At 35.9% G+C, this 27,086-nt stretch overlaps 1 long non-coding RNA gene across 1 annotated transcript in view; it reads left to right on the forward strand.

Moving 5' to 3' along the window:
- The window catches only part of LOC308553264, a 33,051-nt gene extending 9,700 nt beyond the window's left edge, over nt 1-23,351 (forward strand). The window contains exons 2-3 of the long non-coding RNA XR_013998220.1: nt 19,272-19,397; nt 22,966-23,351. This is a non-coding gene — a long non-coding RNA (uncharacterized lncRNA). The remainder of the gene's footprint in view (nt 1-19,271; nt 19,398-22,965) is intronic.
- The last annotated feature ends 3,735 nt before the right edge of the window (nt 23,352-27,086 follow it).

The following is a 27,086-nucleotide window of genomic DNA, read 5'->3' on the forward strand; positions in this document are numbered from 1 at the left end:
GTAGTTTTAGGTAGAGGTTTTATTAATATTAGTACAGAGATTCTAGTACTAGGTTGGATGTTGAATTAGATTAGCACTTCTTAAAATGTGGTCCATGAGGTCAAACCATTTGCAAATAATAGTAAGATTCTTTGCTTTTTTTACTTACATTCACAAGCGTACAGTGGAATTTTCTGGAGGCTACATGAGGAGTGATAATGCAACAGACTGAAGGTAGAAATTGATACGAGAACCTACTTGTTTTCAAAGTGATACCTTAAAGAAATTTGCATAAATGTGAAACAATGCCATGCTACTCACTAAATTACTTTTGTTTTGGAAAATAAAAATATGTATATTAACATGTAATGGGTTCATTATTGTTTTGCTTTTTTTAAAGATTTTATTCTTATTGATTTTTTAGAGAGAGGAAGAGAGAGAGAGAAACATCAACTAGCTTCCTCCTGCATGCCCCCTACTGGGGATGGAGCCTGCAACCTTTCAATGCCCAGGAAGACGTCCAACCAACTGAGTCACACAGGCCAGGGCCATTATTATTTTTAAATGAATTAAATATCCGTTTTAAAATTTTCTTAGTTTTTGTTGTTGTTAATCCTCACCTGAGGATATTTTTTTCCCATTGCTTTTTAGAGAAAGTGAAAGGGAGGGAGGGAGCGGGGAGAGAGAGAGGAACATTGATGTGAGAGAGACACATTGATTGGTTGCCTTCTGCAAGCACCTCAATCAAGGCAGGGGATCGAACCTGCAACCCAGGTATGGCCCTTGACTGGGATTCAAACCTGAGACCCCTCGGTGCTCGGGCTGGTGCTCTAACCACTGAACGAGCAACACCAGTCAGTTTTAATTTCTAATAAAGTAAATGCATAAAGGAATCTGCAAAGTTTTAGAACTGCAGAATTAGATAATATCTAAAGAGTGATTTCTAATCTTTTGACTTTTAAGGGCCAGTAAACACAAGAAAAAAACAAAGCAGAAAGTCCTCCCCATTGAAGACCAACCACTCTTTGTTTAGCTAAGTGTATTAGTTTTTTAGGACTGGTTTAAAAAACAGAAATATTGCCTCACAGCTCTGGTGGCAAGAAGTCTGAAACCAGTGTGTTGTCAGGGTTGGTTTCTTCTGAGGGCTGTGAGGAGAAATCTGTTTTGTGAGTTCCCTCAGCTTCCTGTGGCAATCTTTGGCATTTCTTGGTTCGTTCATCTTCAATGGCATTCTCCCTGTGTGCGTGCCTGTGTCCAAATGTCCCCTTTTTATAAAGACACCTGCCACGTTGAATTTGAGCCCACCCTAATGACCTCATTTTAATTTGATTACCTTTGTAAATATCCTTGTTCCAAAGAAGGTTGTATTCTGAGGTATGGAAATTTAGGACTCCAATGTATCTTTTTGGGGGGCACAACATTCAACCCATAACACTAAGCAAGAAGATTTAATAAAAAACCAAACTTCTTCCTCTTCCATCATTATCAGGAGAACCCTTTCACAAAAGATGAGATATTTTACCACCAAAAAGGAAAGAAAGAAACTAATTAAGAGGCCATACTTTGATATGCTTGTCTTTTAGGGAAAATTCAATATGGTGAAATCACATTTTGCAAGGAAATTAGGTTCTAAATTTATTCACAGAAGGCTAAGATTAAGCGTAGTAAACATTATTCTAAAAAATCCTCATTACAGTAATTTAAGTGTATAAATGAATAATGTATATGGTAGTGTGCTCCCCACATTCCTGAAACCATTCTAGGCACCAAAGATTCAGTGATAAGTAGGCAAGGCCTCTGCTCTCATGGCGCATATATAATAGTTGAAGAGAAAGACTATAATCAAACTGTTGAAAGACTTCCCCCAAATAATGCCAAACAATTTCTTAATAAGACAGAGTTGCAATTATTCTTACCATGGTCAGAAAGAACACAGCCTTGACTGAGTCTTCATTCTATCTGCAAAGGGAGAGATCAAGGGGTATTAGGGTTTGGGTACAGGGAGGTCATTCAATGGATGTGGGAAGACTTGGTTAGGACTGGGTAAAGATTGTAATATAACAGTTTAAGATTGATGGACAAAACAAGGTAAAGATTTTGAAGCAAGAGTTTCAAAGAGATTTGGAAAGTTAATAGTTATTTGAGACTATCTATTGAAAATTTGAAGAGTGTGATTTCATTTTAATGGATTTTCTGGTAAGTTCCTGAAACAGAAATGAAGTCATTTGCAATATTTATCTTTTTGGACTAAAGATTCCTGTAATTGTAAAGTTAAGTTGAAGAAGACAGTGGAAAAGTTAAGTTATTAGTGAAGATGGCAGAATAATAAACTCATATTAATGTAGACAGTAAGCTGGATACATGTAGGTGTTTCCTGTCAAAATGGTGGAGTAGAAAGTTTTTAAAACAGTGTAAAAAAAAAAATACTAAAATTAATCCAAGAGAATAGATCTCATCCCCACTGTGAAGATACCACAGATGTGTTTGTTTACTTCCTGGATCATTTTAGTAATATTAAAGCTTTCAGACGTACCTGCAGGTATGTAAGCACAACATTTTCCCAGTAAAACAGCATGTGTTTTCCCTTGAGAGGCCAGCATCATATCTATGTGGCTCTATTTTGAAGCATTGCCTGTCCAATTTTATGAACCTTTCAGGCAGGGAGATCAATAGCCCAGATGGCATTGTCTAACACTTCTGTTATTTACTAACCCACAGCATGGAAAATCTTCCTAACTTTCTGGGCCTTTTGTAGAGCATATATTCAAGACAATTGAGGAGAAAAGCAAGCAGTCCAGAATGTCCCTTGAATAGATAGGGTTTGGATCTTAAATCATGCTCCAGTTTTTCCTGCTCATTTAATTAAGTTGTCTAAAATTTTCTTTCTCCAAGAGGGGACATTGATGTCCCAAAAATCCCAACTGATGTCTGGCATCATTTTATCAAGGTACAGTCCTTGCCCAAAATGCAGGTAGTAGCTAGTAGGCTTTTGTACCACAAACCAAGTGCCAGTCATGGAAGGACACTTGATCTGTTTTCTGCTAAAATACCCCCAGGAGTTGTCAAATAGTATGGTAATATTTTGATATTACTCATGGTCTGGCACCAGGCAATGCTGTTTGAAGTACTGAGATGCTTAGATAAATCTAAAGCAAAAGAGAGGTAGTGCATTTTATTTGTAAAATCTGTGGCAGTAGACAGCCTCCAAGTAAACACTATCTGCTCCCTAGACCTCTTTGAAGTTCTTTCTGTAAACAATTGGTTACAAAAGCTAGCTTTTATGAAAGCACCTCAATTATTGTTTCAGCAAAGATAGAAAACCCCATTTCTATCATAGGGGATTTTAGATTTACGGCTGTCTGGCCTACCATCTAAATAGTCACCTAATGATTGAGTCCAATTACCCAGGAAACCAACTAATTCATTACAAGAAACTGGTGCCAAGGAAAGCTGAGTGTCTCTCAAAGAAAAATGTATACAAACCCCAAAGTCAGTGAGATTGTATGTTTTAGTCAACTCATGAGTAAATTGCAGTTGGGTGCTGGATTCATACCAAGTGACTGAAAGCAAAAAAACTAATATTAAGAACAGGGCTTTAAAGAAAAATAAATAAAAGGCATTTAGATAGGAAAGGAAGAAATAAAACTTTATTTGCAGATGACATAATTGCCTGTGCAAAATTCTGAAGGAATCTACAAATAAGCAACTAGAGGTAATATGCACATTTAACAAGGTTTGGGGATATAAGATCAATATACAAGAATAATTGTATTTTTGTATACTGGCAATAAACAATTAGAAGTTGCAATTTATAAAATTAGGTAATGATTTCTTAGATTCAACACCAAAGCACAAGTGATAAAAGAAAAATTTGATGAGCTGGACTTCCTTATTACTAAAAAACATTTGCACTTCAAAGAATACCACTAAGAAATATAAGAGACAAACCCATAGGTGGAAGAAAATACTTGCAAAGCATAAATTTGGTAAGGGACTTGTATTCAGAGTACATTAAGAATTTATAACAACAACAAAAAGACAACTCAATTAAAAGATGGGTAAAAGATTTGAACCGACAGTCCTCCAAAGAAGATACACAAGTGGTCAATAAGCACATGAAAGAATGCTCCACATCATGAGACAGCAGGGAAATGTCAATTAAAACCACAAAAGAAATATAATCACTAGAATAGTGATAATAATAAAAAACAACAACCGAATGTTGGTAAAGATGTGGAAAAATCAGAACCCTCATGCATTGCTGGTGGGAATGTAAAAATGATATAGCCTTTTGGAAAACAGTGTGGCAGTTTTTTACAGTGTAAAAAGGTGACCCAGTGATTCTATTCCTAGGAGTTTCCATAAGAGAAATGAGGTTATATTCTCACATTAGAGACGGTACACAAATGTCTTTTGCAGTATTATTTACAATAGCCAAAAACTATAATCAAATGTCTATCAACTGGTAAATGGATAAACGAGATTAAATATATCCACACAAAGAATACTATTTAGCAAGTAAAAAGAATGACATGCTCATACATGTTTCAAAATGGATGAGTCTCAGAAACATGATGTTCAGTAAAAGAAATAAGATACAGGCCTTGCGCGGGTAACTCAGTTGGTTAGAGCATCGTCCTAATACACCAAGGTTGCAGGGCACATATAAGAATGAACCAATGAATGCATAAATAAGTGGAAAAACAAATCAATGTGGTTTCCCCCCCCCCTCTCTAAAAAAAGCAAAAGATACAAAAGATCATATATTGTATTATCCCATTTATGTGAAATGTCAAAAATAGGCTAATGTGTAGAGACAGAAAGTGATTAGTGGTTGGCTAAGGCTGGCAGGAGGAGATAAGGATTGACTGCTAATGGGCACAGGGTTCCTTTTTTCGAGTATCAAAATATCCTAAAATTAGATTATGGTGATTCTTTGTACAAGTCTATAAATATAATAACTGCCATTTGCTTGTAAATCTAGCATGGATGAATTTTACAGTATGTGAATTATATCTCAATAAAGCTACTTTAAAATGTTTGTAACTTTTATCTTTTTGGATAAAAGTTTCCTGGAAAAATAAATCATGTCACCCAGCCAGTGTTGCTTAGCTGTTGAGCATCGACCTATGAACCAGGAGGTCAGGGTTCGATTCCCGGTCAGGGCACATGCCCAGGTTGCAGGCTCGATTCCCAGTGGAGGGCATGCAGGAGGCACCCAATCAATGACTCTCTCATCATTGATGTTTCTCTCTCTCCCCCTCTCCCTTCCTCTCTCTGAAATCAATAAAAAACAACATATTTTTTAAAAAATTAATAAATCACATCAATAACAATGGAGGAGTAATGAAGTTTTGCTAGTTGAAACAGCAGAATAGTGAAGTCATATTTATGTAGACAGTAACTTATGGTGGTATATATGGTTTCAATTTTCAAAAAAATATATATATGTATATATATATATATATTTAATCCTAACCTGAGGATATGTTTTTTTAAAATTGGTTTGATGTGGGGAGCCGCTGTGGCCCCAGGCACAGAGGAGCTGCCTGGGTGAGCTGCAGAAGTGCTCTCCTGCTCCCTGACCCAGACCTTGAGGCACCACAGCGATACTAATTTAGCTTGTGGCCATAAATTCTAGAAAGGCTTATTAGGAAGCTGGCCCCGGCCTGAAGGGTTAAGGGACAGTCAAGCCACATACCAAGCCAAGGACTCAATCCTCCCCAAAAGTTCCCATTAGAAGCCGAGATAAAGATAGTTACCAAGGTCTGAGCTCCTGCAGGTGGCAGGGTGTTTACTCTGAAAGAGCATCCAAACGGTCTTGAAGGAATGTGGGGAGGGGTGCTATTCAGCAAAATCAACAGTGCCTGTATATATTGAGCTGGGAAAATAAACTCGGGGCTGGCAGCTGCGGCAGTCACGAGCTGCAGTCCTCCCGATCCCATCTTTTTTGTGTCTGTCTTTTCTCCATCCTCACCCCTTCCTCAGGACCGTTCGACTGCCGGCGGGCTCCAGCAGTTTTAGAGAGAGAGAAACATCAATGTGAGAGAGAAACATCGATGGGTTGCCTCTAGTACACACCTCGATGGAGGACCAAACCCACAACCTTTTTTTGGTGTACAGAACAATGCTCTGATACCATTGTAATTAATCTAGTTATTAATAACTGGAAAGGAGCAAAGGGAAAGCCAGAAATTATAGGCATGTCATTTGGGCAGCTTTGCCAGAAAGCTGCAGCTTTACACTCCCCAGGGAGTCACTGGTCTATTCCCTACAGGTCATGGGGAAGGGGACTGGACTGGGAGGAGAATAGACACATGCTCAGTAAAGGTGGGGTGACGTCAGGAAGATACTTGTTTATTCCTAAGTGTTTCGTTCTTTTTGTTGCCAATGCAAATGGAATTCTTTTTTCCATTTCTTTTTCTGAAATTTTATTGTTAGTATATTGGAATGCAATAGTTTTTAATACATTGATTTTGTATCCTGCAGCTTTATTGTATTTGTTTATGGGTTTTAATAGCTTTTTGGTGCAATCTTTAGGGTTTTCTTTATATATAGAATTATGTCATCTGCAAAAAGTGACACTTTCCTTACTTTTTCATTTCCAATTTAGATGCCTTTTATTTCTTTCTCTTGCCTGATTGTTTTGGATAGAACTTCCAGTACTATGTTGAATAACAGTTATGAGAGTGGGCATCCTTGTCTGTTAAAATAACTATTATCAACAATATAAGAAATAAGTGTTGGAGAGAATCTGGAGAAAAAGGAACCCTCATACACTGCTAGCGGGATGCAAACTAGTACAGCCACTATGAAAAACAGTATGGAGCTGTCTCAAAAAATTAAGAATAGAGCTACCATATGATTCAGCAATCCCTCTTCTACCTGAAAAATTTGAGAACATTATTCATGAAGATATACGTACCCGTATGTTTATTGCAGCATTATTCATGGTGGTCAAGACATGGAAACAACCCAAGTGTCTTTCAAGGGATGACTGGATAAAGAAGATGTACACAGGTGCATGTACACAATGGAATACTACTTGGCCATAAGAAAAGATGAAATGTTGCCATTTGCAACAACATGGATGGATCTTGAGAGTATCACGCTAAGTGAAATAATTCAGATGGAAAATGAGAAAAATTGTATGATTTCACTCATATGGGGGATATAAAACAGGAAGCAACAAATGAATGATCAAAACAAACAAAAAACAAACAGAAACCACCCAAAACTCATTGACACAGACTACAGTACGGTGGCCATATGAGGGGAAGAAGGGGTAGGGGGAGGTTGAAGAGCATAAAGGGGGTCAAATATGTGGTGATGGAAGGAGACTAAACTTTGGGTAATGAGCACACAATGCAATATACAAATGATGTATTATAATGTTGTTCACTTGAAACTTATATAATCTTATTAACCAATGCCACCCCAATAACTTTAATTTAAAAATGATAAAATACTAGGGTCCTGAAAGGATGGAAAGCACATAATTAGTACCAAGACAAAGATAAGAGACTAAAATAGTTGCAGATATACTTGATCCCTTTCGAGGGCCCTTACCACCTTCTCAGGAGACCTACTTCTGTCCGAAGACTTTATGCAGGATCCAGTTTAATGCACTATATGTACACTTTCCTCTTATTAACAGAACACTAGTAAGCTCCTTCCTCCGTTGGAGGATGAGACCCATTATCTCCTAGAGTATCTCTGGGTGTGGCAGAATAGAAAGGAAAGCCTTGGTGGGATCGGAGGGAGTCAGAATAGTGGGAAAATCTCTTCTTATTCTAATTCATTTAGTAAATATTTATACCAGACATTCCAGACCCTGCCTGTGCTATGACTTTGACAGTGAAATTTTAGATGAAGAATGCACTGTAAAGAATTATAATTTGGTAGATTTTGCAATAAATATTTATGAAATTTATTGTTTATGACATTCTGGAATAAAAGTTTCACTATGCTTCCATCTAGTCAATCGAATTAATGTCAACAGCCCTTGCCTGTTTTTTTACACTGAAACTAAGTTCTTTAAAAACTATTAAAAATTCCACTAAATAAATTCCATACTTCATTTGCCTTTTGAAAATAGTAATGTCAGCAGGAGGGAGTTCCTTGCCAGCCATTATTCAGGTTTCCTCCTGCTATCCTTCTCTTGCCTCCAATCAGCCCTTGCTAACATTTTGTTTGCAGAGAGACGTAAATAAAAATTTTCATTGTAGAAGAAATAATAGGCTTATTCCAATAAAAAATCTAATTAGAAGCCAAATACTACATGTGGTGTTTTTCCAGGATCCCAATTTTAAATGGATTTTAAAAGCAATGTTTCTAGACAGCTAATACATTAGATCTGCCATAAGAATTTATAGTCAAATACAGGTCAGAAAAAGATTTCTTTATTTTTATCGTACTATATTCCATATATTTGTTTTTTGAATATTATTGAATAACTACACTCAGCTAAATATTAGAGGGATATGAAGATGTAGAAAATGCTGGCATAGCACACAGAGAATGCCAGACTTCTCTCCTCTCCCTCATCTTCATTCCTTACTCCACCTAAGTTTTTCTTGAGCTTCAGTTTCTATGAGATTTTTCTTTCTCTGTCCCATGGAGCAGGTCAGATAAGAACTGTGTAGAATGTGCCTTAGAATTACTGGTGGGACAGATAGAAGAGGAGGTTATTTATTCTCAAATTCCTGTCCTCCCATTTATCAAGGGTTCTTTTAGGTGCACCAGAATGGCCGAGCATCCCATGTAGTGAAGAAGAGAAGTCAGGAAGAAAGCCTGAGAGCCTTGCTGCAGCTCAGACATGGTGCTGAAGGCTATACCTTCCTAGAATTTGTTTTGGCAAGTGCTCTTGAACCAAAAAGTGAGCCAAGGGGATGTAAGAGCAGACTTAAAGGATGCCCGACATGGCCTAATGGTTCTGGACCCAGTTCCAGTGTGTGTGTATGTGGAAGAGGGCTGGTTGCTGTTTCCCACACCACAAAGCAACTCTCAGACGTAGGAGTGGGGTGTTTGGGGCCTGGACGCTTTCCATCTCTCAGTCTCATTCTACCTTGTCGGTGTGACTAATATAGGCCATGGCCCTTGACATCACACAGCACAAGTGATTCTGGCATATGGTCCACTGAAATGTTTTATGATTGTGGGATAACTGTAAAATAAAATGTTATAACCTCCTGCCTTGAAAAATATACCTTTATTACAATAATAATTCTTAAATGTGTAAAGCTATGATTTTCATATGGCTGAAAGGAAAATATCAAAGATGGAAATTTAATTACTAATGTTCCTGACTGGGTTTTCTGTAGATGGACTGGCAATGTAATAAAAAATACATGATTATAAATTCCATAATAAATAAATAGTAAAACATAATAGATAATAATCATTTACATTTTTATCTTTTTGTTTTGTAAAATGAATTTTATTACCTTAATTTCAGAAATTCCACCTTCAATCACTTTAAAAGCCTCTAAAAGAATATTTCTTTAAATAATATCCAAGCATTACATATCAATTATAGTTCAATATAGCTGGAAAAAAAGTTTTTAAAATTATCAAGCTAGTAATAGTGTCAACAATAAAAACAAAGAAAAACAAATTATCCAAGCTATTATAACAGCTTTATTGAGGTTTAATTAACATATAATAAACTGTACATATTATATATACTTGTGATACCATTACCACAATCAAGAAATTAATATAGCATGAACATTTACATCATCCCCAAAAGTTTCCTCTGATACTCTTTTGTAATCCCTCCCTTCTGTTCCTCCCTGTTCCTTTGTCCTAACCTATCTGGAAGCAACCACTGATCTGCTTCCTATTACTGAAGATTTGTTTACATGTTCAAGAATTTTATAAGAATGAAATCAGAACATGTACTCTTTTTATGTATAGTTTCTTTCACTCAGCATAAATATTTAGAGATGCATCTATTTTTTGTTTGTTTGTTTGTTTGCAAATTCTGCTGTTTGGATATTTAATTTGCTTAGCTTACTGATAGGCATTTGCATTGTTTTTACTTTAGGGCTATTACAAATATAGCTGCTATAACATTTATGTGAAAGTCATAAGTATAAACATAAGATTTCATTTCTGTAGGATATCTACATAAGATATTGTAGGTGTATTAAGTTTTCCAAAATGGTTGTAACTTTTTACATTCCATCAGCAATGTATGAGGGTTCTAGTTTTCCCATATTCTTTTTTTTTTTTTAATTATTAAATATATCTTTATTGATTTCAGAGAGAGGAAGGAAGAGGGAGAGAGACAGAAACATCAATGATGAGAGAGTTGTCATTAATCGACTGCCTCCTGCATGCCCCCTGCTGGGGATCGAGCCAGCAACCCAGGTATGTGCCCTGACCAGGAATCGAACCGAGATCTCCTGGATCCTAGGTTGATGCTAAACCACTGAGCCATGCAAGTTCTCCCATATTCGTGCCAAAACTGGGTATGATCAATCTTTTTAAATATTAGCTATTGAGCCTGGCTGGGCATGGCTCAGTGGTAGAGCATCGACCTGGGATCCAGGCGATCAGGGTTCTATTCCCGGTCAGGGCTAGCTGATCAATGACTCTCTCATCATTGATGTTTCTATCTCTCCTTCTCCTTTCCTCTCTCTGAAATCAATAAAGATATATTTTTAAAAAAAATTAAAAAAAAAAAATATTAGCTATTGAAATAGGTCTGTAGTAATAAAAGTTTCAGGGACTTAAGTCTTATAAAATTTTAGTCATTCTAATAGGTATAGAGTGGCATCTCATTTTGGTTTTAATTACACTTCTCTAGGAACTAATAATATTGAGCATTTTCCATGTATGTACTCTCTTTGATGAAGTGTATGCTCAAATCTTTCACCCATTTTTACTGAGTTGTTTATTTTCTTATTACTGAGTTTTGAGAGTTCTTTATATATCCTGGACTTAAGATATTTATAAGATGTACAATTTTAATATATTTTCTCCCAGTCTATAGTTTGTCTTTCAATTCTCTTAGGTGTGTCTTTTGAAAAGCAGAATTTTAAATTTTGATGATGTTCACCTCATCAATTTTTAAAATAGATTGTGCTATTATTAATACAATATGATTTTGGTATTGTATCAAAGTAATCTTTATTTAACCCAAGGTTGCTAACATTTTTTATAGAAATTTTATACTTTTTTAAGTTTTACATATTCCCCCCAAAATCCATACTTAGTTTTTTATATATGGAGGAAAATATGAACTAAAGTTCATTTTTTTGCCTATGGATATTCCCTTGTTCCATCCTTTGCTGAAAGGGCTATCCTTTCTCCACAGAACTGCCTTTGTACCTTTTTCAAAAATCAGTTTTTAATACACATGCGGGTCTAATTCTGGACTCTCTATTTCATTCACTAATCTATGTGTTTGTCTTAATGTCAATACCACATTCTGTTGATTACCTTCACTTTATAACAACTTTTGAAATCAGACAGCATTGGTCTTCCAACGTTGTTCTTCTTTCACAAAGTTGTTTTGGCTATTCTTGATCTTTCATTTCCATGTGAACTTTAGATTAAGCTTGTTAATAACTACAGAAAAGTTTGCTGGAATTTTGGTAAGGATTGCATTGAATCTATAAACCAAATTGGGTAGAGGAAACATTAACAATATTGAGTCTTCTGTTGATGAACACAGAACAGAGTATATATCTCTGTATGTTAGATTTTCATTACTATACCTCAAAACTGTTTTATAGTTTTCAGTATACACACTTTGAACATCTCTTGGCATATTTTCACCTTATATATATATTTTTTGGTGTTACTATAAATGGCATTGTTTGCATTTTAATTTTCGTTTGTTTATTTTAGTGTATCGAGATATAATTATTTTTTGTGTGTCAATTTTGTGTACTGCAAACTTTACTAAGCTCATTTATTAGTTATAGTAGCTTTTTGTATATATTTCATTAATATCCCTATATACATGATCATATTGTATGTGAATAAAGACAGTTTTTATTCCTCTCTTCCAATGGGGATGCCTTTTATTTCTATTTATTGCCTAATACACTGAATCAAACTTCCAGTACCATGTTGAACAGAAGTGGTGAGTGTCCCATTCCTGAATTTAAGGGTAAAGCACTTATTCTTTCACCATTAAATGTAATGTTAGATGACTTTTTTTGGGAGGTGTTTTTACTGAGGGTTTTCATCAAGAATGGATGTTTGATTTTCTCAAATGCCTTTTCATGATTACTTTAGATGACAAAATAATTTTTCTTTTTAAATTTATTAATATACTGAATTAGATTGATTGATTTTTTTTTAATGTTAAAGCAAACTTGAATTCCTAGGGGAAAAAAACTTACTTGGTAATGATGTATAATTTTTTTATCTATTGTTTAATTCGATTCACTAAAGTTTTATTTAGAATTTTTACATCTGTTAATGAGGGATATTGGTCTATAGTTTTTATTCATACAATGTCTTTGTTAGACTTTGGTGTCAGAGTAATGTTGGCCTCTTATAGAATGATTTTGGAATATTCCCTTTTTCTCAATTTTATGGAAATGTTTTTGAAAAATTGGTTATTAATTCTTTTATAAACATTTTTTTAGGTAAATGTTTTAATTATTTTATTTATTTATTTAATTTTTCAAGCTTTTGTTCAAAATATTACAGATGTTCCTTTTTCTACCCAATGACCCATTCTACCCCGTCCCACCTCCCTCCCCAGTCCCTCTCCACATCATTGTGCGTGTCCTTGGGTTGTGCATGTATGCATATAAATTCTTTGGTTACTCTCTCCTTCTTCACCCACCCATCCCCCCCCATCCCTCTGAAATTTGTCAGTCTGATCCATGCTTCCATGCCACTGAATCATTTGTGTTCATCAGTTTATTCAGTTCTTTAGATTCCACATATGAGTGAGATCATGTGATGTTTGTCTTTCGCTGCCTGGCTTGTTTCGCTCAGCATAATATTCTCCAGGTCCTTCCATACTGTCCCAAAGGGTATGAGGTCCTTCTTCTTTACAGCTGCGTAGTATTCCATGGTGTAAATGTACCACAGCTTTTTTATCTACTGATGGGTGCTTGGGCTGTTTCCAGTCAAAAGGCAGCTCCATTTCTAATTTTTTGAGGAACCTCCATACTGTTTTCCATAGTGGCTGCACCAGTCTGCATTCCCACCAGCAGTGTACTAGGGTTCCTCTTTCTCCACATCCTTGCCAGCACTTGTCATTTGTTGATTTGTTGATAGTAGCCATTCTCACAGGTATGAAGTGATACCTCATTGTGGTTTTAATTTTCAACTCTCTAATGATTAGCGATGTTGAGCATTTTCTCATATGTCTCTTGGCCATGTATATGTCCTCTTTGGAGAAGTGTCTATTCAGGTCCTTTGCCCATTTCTTAATTGGGTTGTTTGTCTTCCTCTTGCTGAGTAGTATGAGTTCTTTGTACACTTTGGAAATTAGCCCCTTATCAGATACATCCTTGGCAAATATGTTCTCCCAGACCGTGGGATTTCTTTGTATTTTGAGGCTGTTTTCTTTTGCTGTGCAGAAGCTTTTTAGTTTGATGTAGTCCCACATGTTTATTTTTTCTTTTGTTTCTCTTGCCCTAGGAGATGCATCAGTGAAAATTTCACCCCATGAGATGTCTGTGACTTTACTGCCTATCTTTCTTCCAGGATTTTTATAGTTTCGTGACTTACATTTAAGTCTTTTATCCATTTTGAGTTTATTTTTGTGTATGGTGAAAGTTGGTGGTCTAGTTTCATTTTTTTGCATATACCTGTCCAGTTTTCCCAGCACCATTCATTGAAGAGTTTGTCTTTTCTCCATTGTATGCTCTTGCCTCCTTTGTCAAATATTAACTGACCATAATGGTTTGGGTCTATTTCTGGGGTCTCTGTTCTGTTCCATTGGTCTATATGTGTGTTGTTGTACCAATACCAGGCTGTTTTGATTACAATGGCTTTGTAGGACAGTTTGATATCCTGTAACGTAATCCCTCCCACTCTGTTCTTTTATCTCAAGATGGCTGCAGCTATTCAGGGTTTTTTTTGGTTCCACATAAATTTTCAAAATGTTTGTTCTAGATCTGTGAAATATGCTGTTGGTATTTTAATAGGAATTGCATTGAATCTATAAATTGCTTTGGGTAGTATGAACATTCTAATGATATTCTTCCCATCCATGAACATGGTATATTCTTCCACTTGTTTATATCTTCCTCTATTTCTCTTTTCAGTGTCCTGTAATTTTTTGAGTACAGTCTTTTACATCCTAGGCTAAGTTTATTCCTAGGTATCTTATTTTTTAGTTGCAATGGTAAGTGGTATTTTTTTTTAGTCTCTCTTTCTGAAAGTTCATTGTTGGTGTATAAGAATGCCACCAATTTCTGGATGTTGAGTTTGTATCCAGCTACCTTGCCAAATTCGTTTATCAAATCTAGTAGTACTTTGATAGAGTCTTTAGGGTTTTCTATGTACAATATCATGTCATCTGCAAATAATGACAGTTTTACTTCCTCCTTTCGAATGTGGATACCTTTTATGTTTTCTTCCTGTCTGATGGCTATGGCGAGGACTTCCAGTACTATGTTGAATAAGAGTGGTGAAAGTGGACACCCCTGTCTTGTTCCTGTTTTTTAATGGAAATGGTTTTAGTTTTTGCCCATTGAGTATGATGTTGGCTGTAGGTCTGTCATATATGGCCTTTATTATGTTGAGGTATGATCCCTCTATTCCCTCTTTGCTGAGAGTTTTTATCAGAAATGGGTGCTGGATTTTGTTGAATGCTTTTTCTGCATCTATTGATATGATCATATGATTTTTGTCCTTCATTTTGTTTATGTGATGTATCACATTTATTGATTTGCGGGTGTTATACCAGCCTTGCATCTCCAGAATGAATCCCACTTGGTCATGGTGTACAATCTTTTTAATGTGTTGCTGGATCTGGTTTGCTAGTGTTTTAGTGAGGATTTTAGCATTTATGTTCATTGGGGATATTGGCCTATAATTTTCTTTCTTTGTAGTATCTTTATCTGGTTTTGGGATTAGGATGATGCTGGCCTCATAAAAAGAGTTTGGGAGTTTTCCATCCTCTTGAATTTTTTGGAATAGTTTGAGTAGAATAGGTGTTAATTCTTCTTTGAATGTTTGGTAAAAGTTACCTGTAAGTCCATCTGGTCCAATACTATTGTTTGCTGTGAGTTTTTTGATTACTGCTTCAATTTCATTAGTTGTTATCAGCCTATTCAGTTTTTCTGCCTCTTCTTGATTCAGCTTTGGAAGGTTGAATGCTTCTAGGAATTTGTCCATTTCACCCATGTTGTCCAGTTTGTTCGCATATAGTTGCTCATAGCATTTTCTTATGATCCTTTGTATTTCTGTTGGGTCAGTTGTTACATCGCTTCTTTCATTTCTGATTTTACTTATTTGGGTCCTGTCTCTTTTTTTTTCTTGGTGAGTCTTCCTAAAGGTGCATCAATCTTATTTATCTGTTCAAAGAACCACCTCTTGGTTTCATTGATTTTTTGTATTTTTTTTTTTAGTCTCTATGTCATTAATTTCTGCTCTGATCTTTCTTACTTCCTTCCTTCTACTTCCTTGGGACTTTTCTTACTGTTCTTGTTCTAGTTCTTTTAGCTGTTGTGTTAGATGGATTAGTGGAGCTTTTTCTTGTTTCTTGGGGTAGGCCTGTACTGCCATGAACTTTCCTCTCAGGACTGCTTTCACTGTGTCCCATAGTTTTTGGGTGCCACACACTTTGGGACAGCTTTTCCTATGGTCAGCACCCTGAGCATTAGACGATGGTCGAGGCGGCCATTAGCAGCTTTGTTTCCTAGGAAGAAGCCATCCCCTCCTTGGGGACTCACTGCTCCCCTGGGTCCCTCTGCCCTCTGCATGGGGCGCTCCTTCCCGTCTCTTTGCTCCGGGTGTGGGATCCCCGCTTTTGGATGCCGTCCGCACTCCCGAGGGGAGGGAGCTTTGCAGCCTCCAAGCCTCTGGCCCAGAGCCCAGCACAGGCTTCAGGGGGATCCCCCTTTCTACGGCCCCCCCTTACCAGACTCTGTGATGTTTCTTCAGTGCTCCTCACTCACACTCCATCCACACTCCACTCACTCACACTCCATGTTTCTCTGGTTTTTCCAAGCTGACTCTGTAGGATTTTAGGAGGAAATTGAGTTCGGGGCTGGGAGCAGGAGTGCTCTGCCGCTTGTCACAGGGCCGCCAGCTTCCCTCCTTCCTTCAATAAACATTTAATAGAATTAACCAGTGATGCTAACTGGGCTTTGAATTTTATTTCTGGGAAGATTTTCAACTCAGATTTTCTTCTGAGAAGAAATTCAAGTTCTTTAATAAATATAGGGCTATTTTGGGCTATTTAACTCTTCTGGAATAAGTTTTGGTAGTTTTAATTTTTTAAGGAATTTTGTCTAAATTGTCAAATATATTTCATAGTGTTGCTTATAATATTTCTTCACATATCTGTAGTATCTTTAGTGATGTTACCTAAAGATAATCCTGATATTGGTAATATGTGTCTTCTTTCTTTGTCAGTCTTGCTAGAGATCTGTTAGTTTTACTAATCTTCTTAAAAAGCTATTTTTGTTTCATTGTTTTTCTCTATTGTTTTTCTGTTTATTTCATTAATTTCAGTTCCTTTATTATTTTCTTTCTTCTGTTTACTTTGTGTTTCTTTGATCTCTTTTTTTAGTTTCTTAAGGTAGAAACTGGGCCATTTATTTGACACATTTCCTCTTTTCTAATATAGTTGTTAATTTTATAACCTTCTTCCTATGTACTGCTTTAAAGTCTTCCCACAAAATTTGATAAGCTGTGTTTTCATTTTTTATTCAATTGAAAATATTTTCTAATTTTTAGAATGAGTTATTTAGAGTAATGCCACTTAATTTCCATGAGTTATTTGGAATTATGCTATCTAATGTCCAAGTTTTGGGGGATTTTCTAGAAATCTTTCTATTATTTCCAATTAAGTTCCATTTTGGTCAGAGGGTATGCTCTGTTTGACTTGCATCATTTAAAATTTATTGAGACTTGTATCATGGCTCAGAATGTGATATATCTTGGTAATTGTTCCATGTGTACTTTTAAAGAGTATGTGTTTTGCAGTTTTTCTGGTAGTGTTGTTATAAATTCAATTAGGTCAAGTCAGTTGATTTATTGTTCAAGTCTTCTATAGCTTTACCAATTTTCTGTCTACATTTTCTATCAAATATTGAAACTAGGATATGAAATCTCTGACTGTTATTGTGAATTTATCTGTTTCTCCAGCTATTCCATCAGTTTTTCCTTCATTTATTTTGAAATTCTATGATTAGGTGCACACATTTAGGAATGTTATGTCATCATTATGACTGAGCCCTGTATCTTTATGAAATGGCCTTCTATATCTCTGATAACCTTTGTTCTGAAGTCTACTCTATATGTTATTAATAAGGCCATTTTAGCTCTTGCTTGTTTGTTTATCGTAAGCATGATAATTCGATTTCTATCATTTTACTTTTCCATAGAAACCACACTAGCCATAAGTTAGAGGAGCAACATCTTTAAAGTATTCAAAGAAAAACAATTGCCAAAACAGAGTTCTATAACCCATGAAAGTTAAAAAATAAAAAAAGCAAAATAAAGGTATTTCTAAACTTCTTCAGATCTTCATTACTAACAGACCTGCACTATAAGAAATATTAAAGGAACTTCTTCAGAGAGAAAGATTATATACATGATACTAGATGGAAATCTGGATCTTTGCAAAGAGGTGAAGGTTTCTAGAATTGGATAAAATAGTGTCAGGAATGAGCACGGCATTATAAAGGCTTAATCCCAGGAATCGTCCATTACTTGTGCCTCCCTAGCCTTTAACTATAGTATAAAGTTTTAAATATCTTTGAACAAATGTATAATAAAAAATAAAAATAAAAACATTTTCTGAAATATCGCCAATTAATTTTTCTGTGTCTCAGCTTTTTCAAGCTGTATCTTTTAAGTGTATAATATTTTTCATCTCATACATTCAATTCTTAATGTTTCCTAATAAAATCACATTATAAATCCTGTGTTTCTATAAACAGAAACATAAGTCATATGGCTAATGTCATTTACTAATATCCTGGTAACAATCAGAATGAGTATATGGATTCAACTGAACAAAATCCAATAATACGCAGTTTAAAATGTTTATATCTTGGCTCTCCTTTTAAACAATATTCATTAATTCATCAACAATAATTATTGAGTGCCAGGTACTGTTTTAAGTCCTGAGGGCAGAGCAGTAAACAAAGTGTCTACTCTCATGGAGCCCACAATCTAGTGGAGGACACAAAATAAGCAAGTAAACAAATATATCGGTAATATGTCAGATGACGGCAAGGGCTGTGAAGAGAAACACAATTGAGCAAAGTATCAGAGAGGAGGGAGGTTTATTTTATTTTATTTATTGATTTGAGAGAGAGGAAAGGAGGGAGACAGAGAGAAACATGGATTTGTTGTTCCACTTATTTGTGCATTCATTGGTTGATTCTTGTATGTGCCCTGACGAGTGATCAAACCCTCAACCTTGGCGTATTGGGACTACACTCTAACCAACTAAGCTTCCTGGCCTGGGCAGGGGGTTTTATTTAAAATTGAGAGATCATTGAAGTCTTCTCTGATAAAGTGCTATTTAAACAGACGTATGAATAAGGTGAGGGAATGAGACCTTGAGACAGAAATGTGCTTGGCATGTTCTAGGAATAGGAAGGATGTCAACTGGTTGAAAGAGAGTGAATGAGACAGAGTTGGGGGAGATGAGGTAGCTGAGAGCCAGATTATGTAGACCTTTAGGCAACAATAATGATTCAGATTTTATTCTGTGTGGGGTGGAAAGCTACTGAAGGGATTGAGAGCAGGAAAGGGACATTATCTGACTGGTGTCTTAAGTATATAACTTTGGCTGCTGTGTTGAGAATAGAGTTCATGTGGGTCAAGGGAGAAGCAGGGAGACCTGTTACAAAGATAAACAACATGACATAGAAAAGCTTTAGATCAACTCTATGCTGATAATGTTATCCAAGTGTAAATTTAAGGAGCAACTGAACCAATGCTACTTTGGAGCTTTCTGGGTTTAGAGCTCTGTAAAACGGCCTTGTGTCCATATGGCATCTTCTCTGAGGAATTGCTCTTAGCTTTTGGTTTTGGGTTGCAATTAATTTCAGTGTTGTTCCAGTTGTCTGTTGTTAGCTAATAAATATTCCCAAAATCTAATGGCCTAAAATTTGTCATTTTGGCAGGGCTCGTCAGTTCAGCTCCCCTCTGCTCCACTTGGCATCCACTGAGAGGACTGGAATCATCTGAAGGGCTGGGTCACTCACATCTGGCAGTGGATGCTGTCAGCTGGGTCCTTGGCTGTGGCTGAGGTGAGAATATTTACACGTGACCTTTCCACGTTGCTCCATGGCTTCCTCACAGCATGGTGACTTAGTTCTAAGTGCCAGCATCCCAATGGTGGCTGGGTTCCATGAGTGAGCCAAGTGGAAGCAATATCGCCATTTCTAATTTAACCTCAGAAATTAGGCTGCACCCTTCCTGCTGCCTATGATTTATTAGAAGGGGGTATGTAAGGCTGACACATAATTAAGAAGAGGAGGATTAGATGCCTCCTTTTGATAGAAAGAATGTCAAACCTCACTATGAGGCAAATTTAATTGGCAGACTCGGTGGCCTTAGTAATATCTTCAGGCCTTGAAAGGCCAAACTTTCTTTGTTTGGTTTCAACACGACACAGTTTTGGAAGAAAAACATGGGAAATACACAATTTTAAAAGAGTATCAGAAACAAACCTGATAATTTGTTTCCACAGCTAATAGCTGAATGTTTATAAACCAAAACAATGCAAGTCCTTGAGGAGCTCATAGTCTAATGAAGAAGAAAACACACACAAACAGGTCCTGAGGTCTTCATTAGAAGGACCCATGTCTCACTCATGTATCCTAAGTGCCTAGTACTATTTCTGCAACATAGTAGACACTTAATAAATGTAGGCTAAGTTGAATATTCTGTTGTGATAAGTGTTGTATAAATTATATGCAAATATTTAAGGAAGCACAGACATATTTAAGGAAGAAGAGACCTATCATAACGGGGTCATGGAAGACTTGGAAGGGGATGTGGCATTTAAATTAGATCCTGAATGATTGAGTGTGAAGTCATGGGCATCAGAAACAACATGTACAAAAACATAACTGATTAAGAGAACCCTGGCAAGTTCAGATGATGCCTCTAAACTTGCTAAATATGTCCTTGACACAGAGTAGGCACTTAAAATACATTTGCTGAATAAATGAGGGAAGGAAGGATGTTGGATGGTCAGCCTAGAAAAATAAAGTTTATGTTGGGTTGTGACTCTTCATGCCATATAAAGAATGTTGGAATGTATCCTACATGCAATGTGGACCCAGATAATATTTTTACATAGAAAAATCTTGTAATTAGAGGTGTACTTAAGAGAGAGAACTCTTGCAACAACAGAAGAATGGATTGAGATGGGGAAATATTGAATCTGATAGGTCAGAACAGTTTTGGAAGCTACTGTACGAGTCAAGTAAGAAAAAAGAAATAGGGAAGAGAGAGCAGACCAAAAGAGATAGTGTTGATGGTGAAACCGATATGCATTAACTTGATTAAACTATGGGGAGTAGAAGTGAAGGAGAGAATATTTTTAGTTTTCTATCTGGGTGACTAAGATGATGACTGTGCCATCAAATAACAGAAAACATAGGGGTCAGGATACCTTTTGTATGTTTTGCTTTATGTGGGTGTGTGATATAATGTGTTCAGTTCTGCGTATTGTATACTAGGTCCTCAAGTGAGATGACTGATTGGCATTAGAGCTATGTGTATAGCCCCAGTTTTCCCAGGGTCCATAACCTGGGTCATAAAATAATATTCAAACAAGAGACTTAAAGTAGGATCTCATCTAACTAGCTGGAACTAGTTAGACTCATAGACATTTCTGATCTGTGTCCTAGCAAGTGGTATTAATTACCTACCTTTTCTGCCCTCTTGCATTTTCCCTGTCTCCCCCTGCTACGGTAGATACCATGCATTGGCCCCCTGGCTGAGCACTGACTTAAAGACAGCTCCTTTTCCTGTTCCATCTCCTGATTTTTCACATCCCTCATGGGGACCTCAGGCTCCCATGAAAATGGGGCAATGATCATGATGAAATTTCTGGAGGTGGCATGGTGATTCTTCCATTCTAATTCAGGAGATACCATCACAATGAAATAAGGAAAATACTCTCCTTGGCACTTGTGTTGAGGCCATGGAGGTGAGTTTCTCAGATCCTTCAAGAGAATCTGTTGTTGGGTGCATGGGTGAGCTTATATGGAAATGAGGCCATTCCTTCAAGGCCAAAAATGACATGAAAGTATAAATCCAAAAATTAACCCTAACTGTTAAACCTCTGGGGTCATATGCCAATCCTTGGTGGCCTAAAGGCTTTGTTTTACTGGGCAACATATGTGGGGAATGGAAGACAAAGCTTAGGACCTGAGCAAGGCAAGATGTTGGATATGGACTTCTGCATAAAGCTGGGACTCTTAAAGATGATACCATCAAGAAAAGGGTAAATTAAGTAAAAACAAACAAACAAGCAAACAAACAACAACAACAAAAACCCCAGGAGCAGAATGAGACAATAACATTAATTTGTTTCAGTCTTGAGCTACAGGTGAAGGGATTTAAAGAAATTTCCCTGAGTATTACTAACCACAAATTAGCCCTTACGTAGGTTTGGAGCAGGAATTCCTACTATCTGTGTCCCCTTTCCCCAAAATCCAAGGTGAAATTTTTTTTAAAAAAAAGTGGTTTCAGGTTGATAGTTCCCATAGGCACTTTTTAGATATGAATTCAAATCTTCATGAAGAAACTCACCTTGAATTCAGTCCTCAAATAAGTTTGATACATAAAGTTCCAATAAGCATGAGTTTGCAATGAAAAAAAGTCACAAAACACATGAACCATATGCCTTTCAAGAATAAAAGTCATATCCCTAAATGGGGAAAAATGGAGGCAATATAGTCCTATACAAAGATTCATCACAATCGATAGTTTGACAACACATATGAATAAAGTGAAAGCAAGAATTACAGACAGTTTTAGCATATCATAAGGTAAACTTTCTTAGATATTTTAGTTTATAACAACCGAACACAAAGATAAGACCCTTGCACTCTGATTTTGTCAAAAGAAAGAACATGGGATGATAATGGGAAGCAATAACTAATAAAATTAGCAAATTCTTCAATGCTGAGAAATATTTGGAAAATATGCCCCTTGGAAGTGCTTATGCTCCCCAAATCCTATTTTTAAAAAATCATTTAATAAAGCTTAAATCTTTTAATAAAAATTATTTATTTTATATTTGTAGAAGTTTTGATACTGACGTCTCTAAAACAATCTAATACCCTTGAGACTGGTGTAACTAATTAATGAAATGCTCTTTGCAAACAAAATAAATTCAGAAGACTTCATGCCACAATTATAATATCGAGATAAACATTTGCATCAAAGCAATCTGATTTCAGATGTTGTATCAAATAACAAGCTGAACACTTCACACTGTATTTATAGACCTTCCAAGAGACTCAATTATGCATAATTTATTGTAACTTTGAGCTTGCCTCTCATTATGTAGTGTTAGCAGCAAATACTGTGGGACACATAAAGTATCAAAATAAATTATGGAAGGTGGAAGACTGTCTGTTACAGCTAAGGACATCATTAGCTCTTTTTGTATTTTCTACCAAACAAGAATCAAAGCACTGTTCATTAAATTACCAGATAATAGTAAATAAAAATACTCCCATGATAAATTCCTTCTAGCTTCCCTACTATAAAAATGTTCATTTCTCCAGTTTGAAATCATGAAGCTTTTTTTTATGTTTCTCTCTTTCATGTTTTTGGATCTATCTCTTTTTCCAGGTGACTTCTGCTGTGGACTTCAGCTGTAAACAGCAATGCAGTTCTCGACTGCATTATGAGCACATGGGTATTATATAACATTAGGTCTTTTAAGCCACATCACCACCAGCAGGTCCGGTTCAGAAAACCAGTGAGTCATTCTTTACAACTGGGGCAAATGTGGGAACAAGGGGCTTTCTCTGCTAAGAAGATGGAATATTTTATGATTACTACTATCATTATGAGGTCTGAATCCCAAATATAAATGCAGTCAGAATGGACATCAGTGTTGAGAAAGATACACTCACTAAACTTAAATTTTAGGCCTGCTTATGGATATTTTTTGAAGGGATCACTTATATGGGTTTGTAAATTATCATAGAACTAATTCTAGATTTAGAACATTTCATAAGGAAATATTAAGTGCTCAGAGAGGGGAGGAACAAAGTACCATATAATCAGGGCAACAGATGTTTCAGTATTGCTTGTGCTGGGGGAATATATCAGCCCAGATATGAATAATAAGTTATCTGCCCATATCAAACTATCCTGCACACCAATGCCAGAGGAATCTTCCCAAAGCTCAATATACCAGTTTGCTCTTCAAAGTCTTTAATATTTGCCTATTAAAGAGCAACAAACCCCATTGAGAATCTGATGATAATTATGGATATTCTCCTAAAGAAATGCATATATGCTCATGAACAGAAAAACTTCCTATTTCAAGAAATTCTTGAACATGAAAAGCCCATTATGAGCCATCTGTAGTCCTTGGATGCCACCATCATAATTCCTGGGGTTGAACCTAATGAGATGTAGTTCAGTGTTTTAATATTGACATCAAGATCCTCTACAACACATCTATAATAACTTGTAGATCTATAACCCTACTCTCACCCCTCCTGGCCACACAAATAGACTCATTTTTGCAGTGAAAGGATTTACCCATTGTCTTTCAAAAATGCCAGAGCCATTTGAATTCTTGTTTTCCAGTCTTGTTCGTAACTGTTGCTCCCTCCTGGAATAACTTTCTCAGTCTTCTCTGGTTGTGTAATTCCTACCATCTCTTTAAAAACCATTTCAATTCCATGTAGTCCTTGAAGCCAGTGGCGACCGTGAAAGACTACACCTTCCTCAGAGTTTTTGTAGTATCTGACTTTAGTACTCATTTGATAATTAAAACATGTTCTCTGTTCACCTTTGGTACATATATGTCAAGCCTCCCTGACTAGATTGCAAACAAAGACTGTTTTCATTTTGGCTCAAGGGTGAAATACTGTAGACAGTAATGCCATATTTCTTTAGACTGTAGTATACTCTTTCAGAAACTTAAAAAATATAGCTTAATGTATTTATTTCTTACATAAATACAATTATCTGACACAAGCATAAATATAAAAACAAAAACGACATTTTAAACAAATTGAAATGTTATTTTAGAATTTGGAAGAATTACAATAAATTACCACTAGATGGAGGAAGTGATTTTCTTAGTCTGTGAGTGAATTTGAAGTTTTTCATTTGAAGAATTACAAATGCTTGCTTAGGCCTTAGATGGTTATCATTGATAATTTATCAGATTATTAATATCTTTTAGAAGACTAGTGTTCTTCATAATTTTATGAAAAGTATTATCTATCTTCCTCAAACCCCTATTCCTAACAAAGACAAAACAGAAATAAAGCAAACAGATATAAATAGTGTGAAATGAAACTGGCTAAATAAGTGATATAAAATTTACCTTTAAACTCCGAGAGAAATTTCATATGATTTCATCACGCATTAGCGTAATTAATGTCTTTTTATAATATGATAAATGTGCTGATGTTTCTAAACCTTTATAGACTTCAAAGTCTTTCAGAGTAACATGCTGCTTCACTATTTATTGCTATTGTTGCATGCTTATAACATGACTCATTTTAAACGTGAAACATGACAACTTTTGCTTCAGTTGACTTTTGTTTTGAAAATCCCTTTGTGTGCCTTCAAAAGGGTAAACTAGCAACTTAGAAAAAAATGAAATCGATATAACTGTGAAAATCACGTTCATTGCAGATATCATTGCAATTGGTTAGAAAGTGAAACCCTTCGCCTTTCTTTCTCCCCTCCCCCACTCCCCCCTTTTTTTGGTAAATGTTGTTACTTTTCTATAACTAGCAGAAATGTTAGAATTATCATAAATGAGCTTTTGCACATGCTGTTATTTCATCTTCTGTAAAAAATTTCAATCATATTCTTAATGTTTCTGTTTCCAAGCCAACTGTTTAATGCTCAAGGCTTTTTTTTCCAGACTGCAGCTCAGACTATTCATTTATGCGAACAGTAGAGCTTGAACAATACTGTAAATTAAAGAAAATGTAATTTTGGGATTTGTCTTATAATTTACCATTTTCAAAAAGCACTCTCTGGAGAAATTAATAGCTTAAATATTACTGAAATAATGAGGATCAAGTTTGAGGAAAATATAGCTTGAAAGTCTATTACTGAAAATGATGGAAATAGGCATTTTTGTATTGCTATCTGAGCAAATATAATACCATACCATTTATCTCTAATTATCCCTAAGAAAAAGAACAAGAAGCACTAAAAAAACAAAGAGTAAAGATTTAAATGGATCTGTTCTTCTCTTGCTTTCCCTCACCTGCTATTTCTGTTATTATAAATATTAACAAAAATCAGCAAATAAAATTAGAGAATGAAAAGAGAAGGCCGATATAGTCTTTGGGTCAACAAAGAGCTTCTCCTTAGCACATTGAAATATTTTGGGCCTATTATTTTGGAAAAGTATCCTCACATATAATTCAAATGTTCATTTTCAAATCCATTCATGTTCAATGAAGTGTGTGATTTTTCTATTCAAGTTAAAGAAAGCAGATTCAGAATTTATCTAAATTTGGCTAATTACATTTGGTCAAGCATTGTCCTTGGCACAATTATCCTCCAGATGTAAATTTTGTACTTTTAATCAGCTATGGCTGTAGGTGCCATGGCTGCAAAAATGGAAATTTTATTTACTCAGGATATCAGTGCTACCACTAGACCTTTATATTTTGTGTTGTTCCTCCCTGTCCAAATAAATGGTTGGATTTATGCAACAAATATCCAAAAGAGGTAAAACAGGGACAAACATCCTGGAAGAAGATTAATTTGTATCCTAGTTCAGCTTTGTAAAGTTTAGAGCTTCATTTCTGAATGGTAGGTAGCTTCTTACAGCCATTTCATTGCATCTCTTATGGCACAGTCATTTGGGCAGGGTAGTTTCACCATCACACAATTAACTTTAAAATTATACCACCTGGAACCGACACATTGTCTTGATGCATTTATATTTGTGATCTCGAAGCTTCGATGCCTCACTTAGCACTGCCCCCCCCAACTTGTGAGCAAGACTTCTCTCCTTTGTAAAGGCAGGGCTATGAAACAGAGAAGCAGGCGGAATTTTTACACCTCCTCTTGTCAGTCTGCATGATTCACTAAGGTTGGTAGGCTGTATGCCCTGTATCAATACAATTACATAATCATCACCTGTAAGTTAAATCACTTCACACACCCACTGGCAAAAATATAACAATAAAGCTATTCTTAAGATTTTTTTCCTCTTCAAAGTAATTATATATAGTTGAGAAACTAAACTACATTTAAACTAATGTAACTTCAAACATTACCTTTCCCCTTATAAAAGTTTCTGCTCCTCTGAACATGCTGAATTTTTTAAAAAAAGAACTAGTTACGGTAAAGAGACAAAATGAATTTTCCAGCTATTCAGCAAATATATTCGGCGGGGGGGCGGGGGGGGGGGGCGGAGGAAACTGGTAGCATCTTCACATTGCCTAGCAGGTAGTAGGTACTCAGAAATCATTCATTGAAACAATGTTAAATATATACTTTTTTTTTTTTTTTTTTTACAATGACTTAAAACGTGCCAAGTTTTCCAAGAATAAAAATGTGTTTAGTGGATCATTTTTCTATAATAAAAGCCAGCATCAGTAAAATGTCCATGAATTAAAGGAAATGAGGATGACTTTCTGATTTTATAATTAATTTGCTTTGAAAATTAGTGCACCTAATTTCTGGGTATTTAAAGGATTTAGTGATAAGAGAGGAAGCCACGTCACCTCCAAGGCATGGGTCTGAATCCAACA

Source organism: Miniopterus schreibersii, assembly GCF_964146895.1.
Source record: "Miniopterus schreibersii genome assembly, chromosome: 1".
In the NCBI taxonomy this organism is placed as follows: domain Eukaryota; kingdom Metazoa; phylum Chordata; class Mammalia; order Chiroptera; family Miniopteridae; genus Miniopterus; species Miniopterus schreibersii.